General features: G+C 36.8%; 1 long non-coding RNA gene across 1 annotated transcript in view; it reads right to left on the bottom strand.

Annotated features, from left to right (window-relative positions):
* LOC144960857 (uncharacterized) overlaps positions 1-6046 on the bottom strand; it is a 56231-nt gene extending 50185 nt beyond the window's left edge. Inside the window, exon 1 of the long non-coding RNA XR_013642959.1 lies at positions 5926-6046. This is a non-coding gene — a long non-coding RNA (uncharacterized LOC144960857). The remainder of the gene's footprint in view (positions 1-5925) is intronic.
* Positions 6047-11840: the final 5794 nt, after the last annotated feature.

Here is an 11840-nt window from a genome sequence, read left to right as displayed (position 1 = left end):
CGTTTATTGGCTTCTTTGGACGTATCGTCATGACTACACGAGCAGCATGGACCAACGAGGAGCTGATTGGGCTATTGCGTGATCAGATGGCCCAACAACAAAAGCAGATGGAGATGCAGCGTCAACAGATTGAAACGTTAATGGCCTTGGTGATGGATCGACCCAAGTCATCAGTGACCAACACCAGGTTCTGCGAGTTTGATTCAAACGCAGAGCTGTGGACGGACTATTGATTACGTTTCCAGACGTTCGTAAAGGCCAACTCCATTCCATCGGATAGGATTGGGGAGATTTTTATCACCAACCAATCGTGTGCTATCTTCAAGCTGCTGGCAAACCTGGCTTCACAGAGCGTTCCTCCCAAGAACGTCAACGAGTTATCGATGGACGAGATCCGGCAGCACATGGTTGACTATTTCAACCCCAAAAAATTCGTTGTTCGGGAGCGTTACAAATTCTGGACACGAAGAGAAAGGAAGCCAGGAGAGACTGTCGGCAAGAGGCAGCTACGTGTGATTTTTCCTCGATCAAGGACCCGTTGGACGAAGCAATGAGGACTCGATTCGTTTGCTCGATCAAAAGCGAGGCAACCATCAAAGCCTTGTTCAAAGGAAAGTACGGCGAGCTGACGTTTAATCGCCGCGGAAGTGAAGGAGGCTGGAAAAGTTGCCAAAGAGACGGTCGGCACATCAAATGCCGATGTGTTTAAGTTCCAGCCCAATCGTAATCCGGCTCGTAAACTGCCCACGGCGCATAACAAAGAGTCTCCAAACATCAACCACCTATCAAAATCAACGCAGAACAGGAACAAGATGACCCGATGCTACCGGTGCCTCGGGAACCACTCAAGTGATGCCTGTCGATTCAAGTAAGCCCTTTGCCACCACTGCGGCATTAAGGGCCACATAAAGTCTGCCTGTCGGAAGAGAAGTCAACATCAACGAGTAAAAACGGTGACAAATGGAATGCGGCCCGACCTTTGTCACCGTCCTCGGGCAGTACGATTATGCCCAACAAACATGGGAACGTGTCCATATCGACCACGCCGTGAATTTCAAAGGACACAACTGGCTCGTGGTGGTGGATGCATACTCCAAATATCCGTGTGTCCACCAGTTGACATCCATCACCACGAAGGCGACAATTCAAAAGCTGGACGAGGATTTTGCGCATTTTGGCTACCCGCATACCATCGTCACTGATAATGCGCAGTGCTTCTCGTCAGCTGAGTTTGCCAGCTTCTGTGAGAGCCGGGGTATTCAACAACTGCAGGGAGCCCCGTATCATCCAGAGACCAACGGTGCAGCTGAGAGACTGGTGCAGTCATTTAAAAAGTCGCTGAGGAAATCCAGCCTCAGCACCAGTGAGGCCTTACACGAGTTCTTGATCCAGTACCGGAGAACTCCCCCGTGGAGTGGCTATAGCCCAAGCGAACTTCTGATTGGTCGACAGATACGGACGAAGATAGATGTGCTCCTGCCTCATAGCCATGTAAATCTTCGCTCGTCAGGGAAAACTAAGTTCACAGTGAACAGCCAGTGCTATGCCCTGTCTTTTCAGAGGGGGCGTAGGGACAAGTGGGTGCCAGCGGTTGTAGCATCAGTGATTGGAAGCCTATTGTTCGATTTGAAAATTGTGCCGGATGGTCCTACTTTGAGAAGACACGTCGACCAACTGCGCACACGCCACAGTAGTTAAGATGTGATTATATTATAATTATGACAACGAGACTCATGATATATTGTAACAGATTATTCCAGTGCATGGACTGTCAAATGGACTTGATATAGTGTATGTGATCACCGGACATTTGAAATAGTATTGTTCGTACGGACTTTTAAATGTTAATCGCAACGGCGATCTTCCGGATGTGTAACATGGAATTTCAAATTAACTTGAATTAGTGTTTTAAGCGAACTACCACATTATGTGTGTCTATAATAATATTTTGATGGTTTAGCCTTCACTATCTTTCAGGCTAGAAGGGAGGTGTTATGGTGTATTATTATTATTGAGTTATTGCCCTTTGCAATAACTAAAATTATACTTCCATATATAATACACTGAACTACATTTAGTTACTTCTAAATATTGTCACAATTGAATATATTAATAGAATACATTATATTCGTATCATTAGTTAACTGCATTTGTGCGTTGACGTTATATTACATAACGTTTATTCTTGTTTATGTATATTTCTATACTGCATGTTTAATAATACTAAGTCTGTGATATATAATTTAAAGAACTTGAATAAATCAATCTGATGATTGGCAACCAAAGGGAAGGACGTGACACAAGTGTTTAGTAAGATATAATCCCCCCCTTTTTTTTTTTTTATTTTTTATATTTTTTTTTCCGATGCGGCCCCGGCGAACTCGGCGCAACGGCCCACGGCAGAGACGGCGCGGGGCAATGTGTGTGCCGCGCAGCATGCCGGAGGGGTCTTGTCCCGCCTGAAGCGCGGCTGAAACAATTGCGCTGCGGCGTCTAGACTGCCGTGGACCACATGTATTCTGATGAGATCAGTCGGGGCCGAATTGGAAAGAAGAATATTTACAATATTTATAATATTAAAACGTACACCTTGTACACCCACAGTCACAACTGCCCCCCCCCCCCCCCCGATTCTAACCTTATCGAAAAATTAACCATATTCATAGAATAATAAAATAACCAATGCTGCAAAGGGAAAGACCACGTGCACAGTAGTTGAAGCAGCGAATGACGCTCGGCTAGAGAGCGGGAAAGTGGGTGGCCACCCTTGGACTCCTAAGGGAGCAAGGGAATAGGTTACTAACAAATTAATCAAAAGTTTCCTTTTAAAATCATAACCACCTTCATCACCAGTTCCAATCTACTCCCATAATTTAGCAATAGCCCAAGAACATCAACCGACCACAACAATTAAAATACCCACAAGACGTTTGACCCGTGTATTCAACATCCCAACAACAGAAGCAATTCAGAAACCTCACCCCCCCCCCCCATCCAACCTAAAACCTAAACCTAACCTCATTTCCACAATAACCCCATATTACAGAAGTTCGAATATTCCGATCAGCTGATAGGCTGCAGCCTTTCAACTCACACCAATCAAAACCCTCAGAATCCAACACCCCCCCCCCCCTACTAAACCTCTACCAGTCCCAGACAATTTATCTAAACAACATTACAAACAGCCCTGAATCATCAATAAACCGATTGGTACAGGATCTCTGTCATCCACCAATCACAACACATTTTATCTACTATCCACATCCAACCATGATCAGCTATTTAATTGTTAATTTAAACCATCAAAAAAAGTAACAAAATTTATTACAACCCACCAACCCAATATATCTTCTAACTGACCAACTGCCCAATTAACCCCCCACCCTCCATGAACGCGTTAGGCAACATTAATATTTCAACCATTATTTCATTTTTTTTTTAAATTAAAAAAAAAAAATTATCATAACGTACGATACAGAAGCAGTTAATGCCAATGCCTTTCTACTGCTACTAAACACATAATAATTAACCTAACAAATACAATTTTTACTAATTAAGAGGGTCATTAGATAGGATGGCCTGGGTCTAAAAAAAAAAGTGTCTTCCCTGTCAGTCTTTTTATGCACTGCGGTTGGTACATTACAAACAAAAATTATTTAGGCCTAGCTTGTTTAGGCCTAACCTTCTCCTTACCAATTATAGGAAAATCGTCACATTAGCTACGATACAACCAACATTTTTCTTATTCAAATTTCTTGTATAAATCATAAAATTTACAGAAAATGAACAGTGTTTTATATGTGGAGCATATTTTGCTAAAGATATTAGACCCGTATCGCAAGAACCTTTCTGTCAGTGTGTTTGAGTGATAAAAAAAATGTTTGTGTTAGTTGGGTTTTTCAGTTTTGGGGAAATCATGAAAATGGTTGGTAAGGAGAGAGTTATCATTGGTTCACCTCTAATCAAATAAATCTGAGACTAAGAGTGAGGTTCAGTTTATTTCTGTTGTTTTTTTTTATTTATGAAAATTTACATATTTTTTATAAGTAGACTTGACTTAAAAATTGACTACTTTTAGGAGATAAAAATCAGAAATTGCTATAATATAGTTGACTTTATTGATCACCTATTTACCTTCACACTTCAAAATCCTTAACATTCGTGCGACTATGTGGTCTTGTGGTATGACACCCGCTTTCGGATCCGAAGGTCCTGTGTTCAAGCCTCGCTGGGCGCATAGTTGAGTCTTTGGAAAAGGCACTTTACCCACATTCTCTCACCGTACTCAGGTGTAAAATGAGTACCTGGCTCTTTAAAAAAATATAATATCGCCTTACAGGCGTCATGTCTGTCTTATCCTAAATGTTCAATGGTGCTGTTGGCCAGGGACCCCATGTAAAGTGTTTGAGCACGTTTAGTGGATATTGCGCTATATAAAAGATCCATTTTATAAAACATGGGATTAGGTGCCTTTCAAATCGTCCTAAGTCGCATCCTAACAGAAAATATGGAATCAATCTATTTTGGACTCCATAGAATCAACAGAGAAAATTTGGATTGTCAAAACACTCGGGGTATTGTAAATCTACGAGGCACACAAGAAATGTATTGTCCTCTTTAAATCAAAGAATTAATTAAACAAAATTGGGGTTTTCTTTGAATGATGAAGACGAGACTTACTACGTTTTAAACAAAAATGAATATAATATGGTTTATGTTTCCAAGATTATTCTACAGAGAGGACATATAAACTTTATTTGTCGTTTATCTGAAATTTAGTCATGTAGAAGCGGCCTAAGTAAGTAATTTATGTCTTTATTAGTTTTTTGTTGTTGTTGGCTGATAATGATTTTGAGCCCGAAACGTTCCGTGTTTTTTAATTTGTTCTACGTTGAAGCTGTTATATCCATTATTGTTGATTACTCTTTACAGTCCACAGCCTCTAGCACCCTACTATCGCCTTGACTTGGTACGTTTTCAAAGACACTTAGTCAAATGCTCAAGGTAAAACTATATCATAAAAATGGTGGTTCTCTTTTACGACACCCGACGAAACCCGACGAACCCCGACGAAACCTGACAAATGTGTGGGAAGTGGGCAGCAGTGGGGAGTGAACCTTGGAATAAGGGCGGTGTGCACCAGTGGGGAGTGAACCTGAAACTATAGATTTCGGCGGGTTTCAGCGGGTTTCAGTGGGTTTCGACGGGTTTCGCCTGGTTTCGTAAAGACGAAACAGCATCATAAAGTATTAAATAAGAAAAAGAAAAAACTCGTTCATACCCTCAAATTCTGTTTTTTAATTTTTTTTAATAAAAAATCTGACTTCCGTTTCTTCCTACTCTGATCTTCATCAGATCCACCCACCCCTGTATAATTCTATCCATTGATGCTATGCGTTTAGATCAAATACTCACATCATCCGGTAGCCGGATATACTGGACCGAATCACAAAACTGCCTGTAACCTTTAACGTTTATAGTCAGATTGGCATAATTCAGTGAAAAACAAAACAACTATCGGACTGTTTATAAATAAAAACAACAAAGAGTTGAGTGACGTCAATTCCCTTCGTCGTTCCCTCTATAGATGTTCTGTTAGGGGGTTCAGATAGCTCAGTTGGTAGAGCAATCGCTTCATACAGAAAGTAACCGAGATCGGTCTCGGGTACAACGAGAACATTTTTTTTCTCTGATTCACCCTGCTCACCCGACAATAATAAATTAGTAACTGGGTCTGTTAGATCTGGCGGAAAGTACGTTACTATAGACTAGCGTCCTATCCAAAGAATAGCAAGCAATTGCTATTGTCCGTTTCAAGCTATGGAAACCGGGATAAACTCCATGGGCTTAATGGCTCTTAAGGACTACTTTTTTAAAAAATAGATGTTGATTCACATTTAATGATAAAACAATTCCAAACCTGACCTGTCCAGTCTCCGTGGAATGAAAACTAACAAGGATTTGTTTGAAGATATAATCCAAACAGGTTTGTCTTTCGTTAAATCAATAGATTTCTATCACAACAAGATATCCAACGATTCCTTTTACCATGCTAACCTCAAAATCTTACATTATTGCTCTTTTAAGTTGAGGTAGTCGTGGTACTACTTAATATATTTACGTCAATGCCTGATATCAGGGGCGCGACAATATTATATCAATGCGCAAAACTAAGTGGAGTATAATAGATAAAAACAATCCTGATCATTTTATTATGTTTTTGTTGTTTGTTTTCAAATGTACTTTATAAATGAATTGAATGACATATGGGACAGCCCACTCATAAGCCACGCCTATTCTTGACAACTAAATCCCTCCCCCAAAAAAAAATATATCTAATACAATGAAACTCGCTAAACTCGTTTCTTACCGACACAATTTTCAAGATTTTTATTGATATGTCATACCAACCTAACACAAAAATGATATTGAAATGTTTAAACTCAGAATTTAAAAGAACTGATGCTATGCGTTTGGGCAACATACTCACAAAATCCGCCTGCCAACACAGAAAACAATGTGTAACCTTAAACGTTTATTGTCTGATAAATACAGAATTTAGTGAGAACAAATCATTAAAATGGGTGTCTGAAAACAATAATAAAGAGCTGAGTGACGTAGAAGTAGTAGTAGTAGTAGTAGTAGTAGTAGTAGTAGTAGTAGTAGTAGTAGTAGTAGTAGTAGTAGTAGTATTGGTAGTAGTAGCGGTAGCAACAGTCATATTAGTAGTAGTAGTAGTAGTAGTAGTAGAGTAGGTAGTAGTAGTAGTAGTAGAGTAGTAGTAGTAGTAGTAGTAGTAGTAGTAGTAGTAGTAGTAGTAGGTAGTAGTACGTAGTAGTAGTAGTAGTAGTAGTAGTAGTAGTAGTATAGTAGTAGTAGTAAGTAGTAGTAGTAGTAGTAGTAGTAGTAGTAGTAGTATAGTAGTATAGTATAGAGTAAGTATAGTAGTAGTATAGTAAGTAAGTAGTATATAATATAATATAATAATATAATAATAATAATAATAATAATAATAATAATAATAATAATAATAATAATAATAATAATAATAATAATAATATATATAATAATATAATATAATAATAATAATAATAATTAATAATATATATATACTATTGTCATAAATATGGCAATTTGTCACTTAGTTACACTTGTTATAACGTTAAATGATAACTGTAACATTGAATAGATATTTTACTCCTACTTATTTTCTCTCTCTCTCTCTCTCATTCTCTCTCTCTATCTCTCTCTCTCTCTCTCTCTCTCTCTCTCTCTCTCTCTCTCTCTCTCTTCCTCTCTTTCTTTCACACGTGCTATATACACAACATAAACATATTCATTTCGTTTTCAATCTGTTACAATTGTGGCAATTCGACACCAAAAATTATCATCATTATCAATTGGTCACTTAATCTAACATTAAATAAATTAATCAGTTAATCAGTCAACTTATCAATCCTTGGTTTTTCTGTACCATATGAAATATTCAAAATTTTTATTGCTGATGGAACGAACGTTGATCTATACTTGTTAGTTCTACATTTAATCTGACAAAACCTTCTCCCAGATGGTAAAAGACTAAATTCATGGTATAAAATATGTTTTTTATTGTTGGTAATTGAGAATGCTTTCCTTTCTATTGCTTTTCCATGAATTCTTTCTACTCCATCAAGACGATGGTTTATTATTTTTGATTCCTCTTTGATAGATTTTGAAATTTTTGATTTATCTTTAAGTCGGCATCCGCCAAACCATATGGTGCAGCCAAACGCAATTACACTTTTAATCAATGAGTCATAAACTCTTAACATAGTTTTCTTCCTTACTTGAAATGTTCTCAATTTCCTTAGGATGTATAATCTTTGGGCAACTTTCTTAGATATTATATTAATATGTTGAGAGAAATTGAGGGAACTATCAATGGTTATTCCTAAATATTTAAAATAGTCAACTATCTCAACATCATCTTTACCGATCGTCACACACTTTAAGTCGTTTTTATTTTTTACACCAAACACCTGTTCTTTCGTTTTTTCAACATTTAATTCAAGCTGATTTTGTTTACACCAATCGGTGAATATATTTATTTGTTTGAAATAATAATAATAGTAGTAGTAGTAGTAGTAGTAGTAGTAGTAGTAGTAGTAGTAGTAGTAGTAGTAGTAGTAGTAGTAGTAGTAGTAGTATTGGTAGTAGTAGCAGTAGCAGTAGTCATAGTAGTAGTAGCAGTATTGGTAGTAGTAGTAGTAGTAGTGGCAGTAGTCATCGTAGTTGTAGTAGAGCCGAAGATTCAGGGTTGAGAATGTTTGCCAAATTGAGTGTCATTTTAATCGTCAATATATGATTGGATGACGAATTTTTTGGCCACATGTTTAGATATCTCTCTCTCTCTCTCTCTCTCTCTCTCTCTCTCTCTCTCTCTCTCTCTCTCTCTCTCTCTCTCTCTTTAAGTACCAAGTCTGTGCCAGACATCGGTGATCATGATACGCCATTCATCTCTTTGATCAGAAAACTAATATTACTCTTCTCTTTTTTGTCACCAAGCTGTTCAAACTATTCAAATATGTTTTTCTTGGTCTACCTTTACTCTTTTTTACCTTCTATCTTTCCTGTGAGAGCAAGATGTTCAATAAATTTAAGTCGATTTAGGTGTCCTAAAAATTGCATTTGTCTTTTTCTTATTGTACGAATTAATAGCCTTTTAGTTTCAGCTTGCTCTAATACTTCTTCATTAGTTTTCTTCTCTGTCCATGAGATTCTTAACATCCTTCTAAGAAACCACATTTCTGCTGCCTCCAGTTTCTTTCTAATGTCTTCTGTAATTGTCCAGCTTTCGCAGCCATATAATAATACTGACCATACGTAGGCCTTCAAAACCCTATGTTTTGTTGTCATTGAGATATTGTGGTTTTTAAAAATTAGACTCATTTTATCAAAACTGTCTTTAGCTATTGCAATTCTTCGTTTTATTTCTGTGTTGCATCTGCCATCTGAAGTTATTATGTATCAAAGATATTTAAATGCCCGAACTTGTTTTATAGTTTTTCCATTGCTTATTAAGTTGCATATTGGATTTCTTTCTCTCCTTGATACAACCATGCATTCTGTCTTTTTTACATTTAAGTATAACCCCATACGTTCACTCTCTGTGACTATTTTATTGAGGAGTAGTTGTAAAATTTATTTTGAGTCTGAAATTAGTGCTGTGTCATCTGCATATCTTTTATTATTGATATTCTCACCATTGATTTTAATGCCTGGGCTATCTCCTAAAGTTCTAATAATTGTTTCGCTATAGATATTGAAAAGGTCTGTCTAACACCTCGTTTAATTTGTATATATTTACTTAATTCTCCTTCAATCCTGACGGCTGCACATTGTTTTCAATATAAGTTTCTAATAATTCTAAGATCTTTTCCCTCTATGTCTAGTCCTTCAAGGATATTAAATAGCTCACAATGTCTAACTTTATCAAATGCCTTTGAGTAATCAATAAAGCAAATAAATAAGTCTTTCTGGACTTCAATACATCTTTCCATCAACATTGATAAGGTGAAAATAGCATTTCTTGTACCTTTGTCGGGGACAAATCCAAATTGAGTTCTTGATTAGTACTCTTAAGAGAATTTTCGTGAAGTGACTCATAAGACTAATCGTTCGGTGTAACTCGCATTCCATGGCCCCTGGTGACTTTGGAAGTGTTATAAACACTGACTTTAATAAATCATCTGGAATTTTACCTCTGTCATATATCTTATTCAATAGATTTGTCACTGTGTTTAAACCTAAATCCTCTAATGTTATGATAATTTCTATTGGGATATTATCAGGGCCTGTTGCTTTGCCTAACTTCATTTTTTAAAAGCTGCTTCTACTTCTTCTTTTAAAATTGGTGGCCCGTCTATCTCTTTGTTTATTGTTAGTTTTTCTCTTTCATCATAAAAAAGTTCCTCTATATACTCTGACCCTCTATTCGACACATCTGTTCTATCCATCAAAACATTGCCATCTTTAGCTTTTATGCATCCTGTGCTTGAACATACTCTTTTGCCACTGACTTCTTTTATCTTTTTCATGTATAAATTTGCTATTACTGTTTTGTTTTATTTCTATTTCTAGACACTGATCATTTATCCATTTCTCTTTTGCTTCATTACATTTTTTCTTTATTTTCTTTGTTAAGGTTTTATGTTTTTCTACATCTGATTTATATTGCCTTCTTTCTTCCACTAGTCCTAGAATTTCATTAGTCATCCACTTCTTATTCTCTTTTCTAGATTTCTGTGGTATATTTTCTTGTATAGCTTCATTAATTGAGGTTTTAATTCCGTTCCATAATTCATCTGTATCAGTTATTTCTTCTACTTCTAACAATTGGAATCGTTTTTTACCTCAATAACAAACTTTTCTATAAGATCTTGATTTATTTTCAGAAATTCTACTTCTCACTTTGCAGATGACAGGTACATACATGGTCGCTATCACAATCAGCTCCGGGCAAGGTTTTAACTGATTTTACTGCATTTCGAAGACGTTTCTAGATTAGGATGAAGTCTATTTGGTTTCAAGTTCTATCGCCTGGACTTATCCATGTATATCTTCTTCTTGGATGTTGTTTATACCATGAATTTGAAACAATGAATTCATTTTCTCTACACCAATCAATGAGTCTTTCACCACGTTCATTCATATCTCTAAGTCCCCACGGACCAATTATTTCTTTTGTTCTTGAGTTGCCTACCTTGGCATTGAAGTCACCCATTATTATTTTTACATCTTGTGATTTTAGTTGCTTCATAGCAAAATCTAGATCGTCATAAAATTTCTCAACTTCTTCATCATCATGTGTTGATGTAGGGGCATATACTTGAATTATTCCTATGTCAAATGGTTTTCCTTCTAGTTTCACTACAATTACTCATTACAATTAGACACCCCACCATCCTTTAATACTTTAATCACTGTGCGTGGGAATATAAGAATTTAATTATGCTCTAATTTGGAACAGGTTGGGAATATAATTGACATGAAAATGGCTCGGATTATAACAAATTAAAGTGTGCTTGTGTTGTTGTTGTTGTTTGCCTGTGCGGCTATGTGGTCTTGTGATATGACACATGTGTTCAGATCGGAAAGTCCCGGGTTCGGCTCCTGGAAAAAGGCTATATATCCACATTCTATCACCGTAAAATCTGTCAGGTGTAAAATGAGTACAAGGCCGTTAAAAGCGTCGTCTCTATCGAAAAAAAATGTAATATCGCCTGACAGGCGTCATGTCCCGTCCAACCTGTTTAGTTTTGCTGTTGGCCAGGGACCACTTGTAAAGCGCTTTGAGAAAGTTTAGTGGATATTGCGCTATATAAAAGCTCAATCTTAGTATAATTTTCTAAATGCTGAGTTCTCTTTTCCCATTCCGTCTGTTATTTCGTTACATCACTTCTAATTTTTACTTCCTAAATATGTAAAACCTTCCGTATGTTCATACATTGAAATGTTGTTGCTCGAAGAGAAATTGAATGTAAGCTTCAATTTAATATACTACAACAAATAAAATGGACATTTCGGATTTCCCCTTTATCAACAAAACAGGATGAATGAAACACTACAAACGACTGAAATAATGTTGTAGCTGCGTTGTTAAGATGAATAAACAAAACATTGATGGGCGGGAAATAGTATGCTCCTTTGTAAGGAAGGACGCATAAAAATTTTTCAGATCCTTATCTTACACCGGTGCCTGCTCCTTAATTTCTTAATTTGATCAAATGTTTATAATGGCTACCTCCATATGAAATTCAAATTTTAGTTGAATTTTATGAAGTATCCATTATCAAAGGTCA

This window comes from Berghia stephanieae, chromosome 15 (genome assembly GCF_034508935.2).
Source record: "Berghia stephanieae isolate SIO BIC M18660-M18661 chromosome 15, UCSD_Bste_1.3, whole genome shotgun sequence".
In the NCBI taxonomy this organism is placed as follows: Eukaryota; Metazoa; Mollusca; class Gastropoda; order Nudibranchia; family Aeolidiidae; genus Berghia; species Berghia stephanieae.
This window is presented reverse-complemented; position numbering and strand designations above follow the sequence as displayed.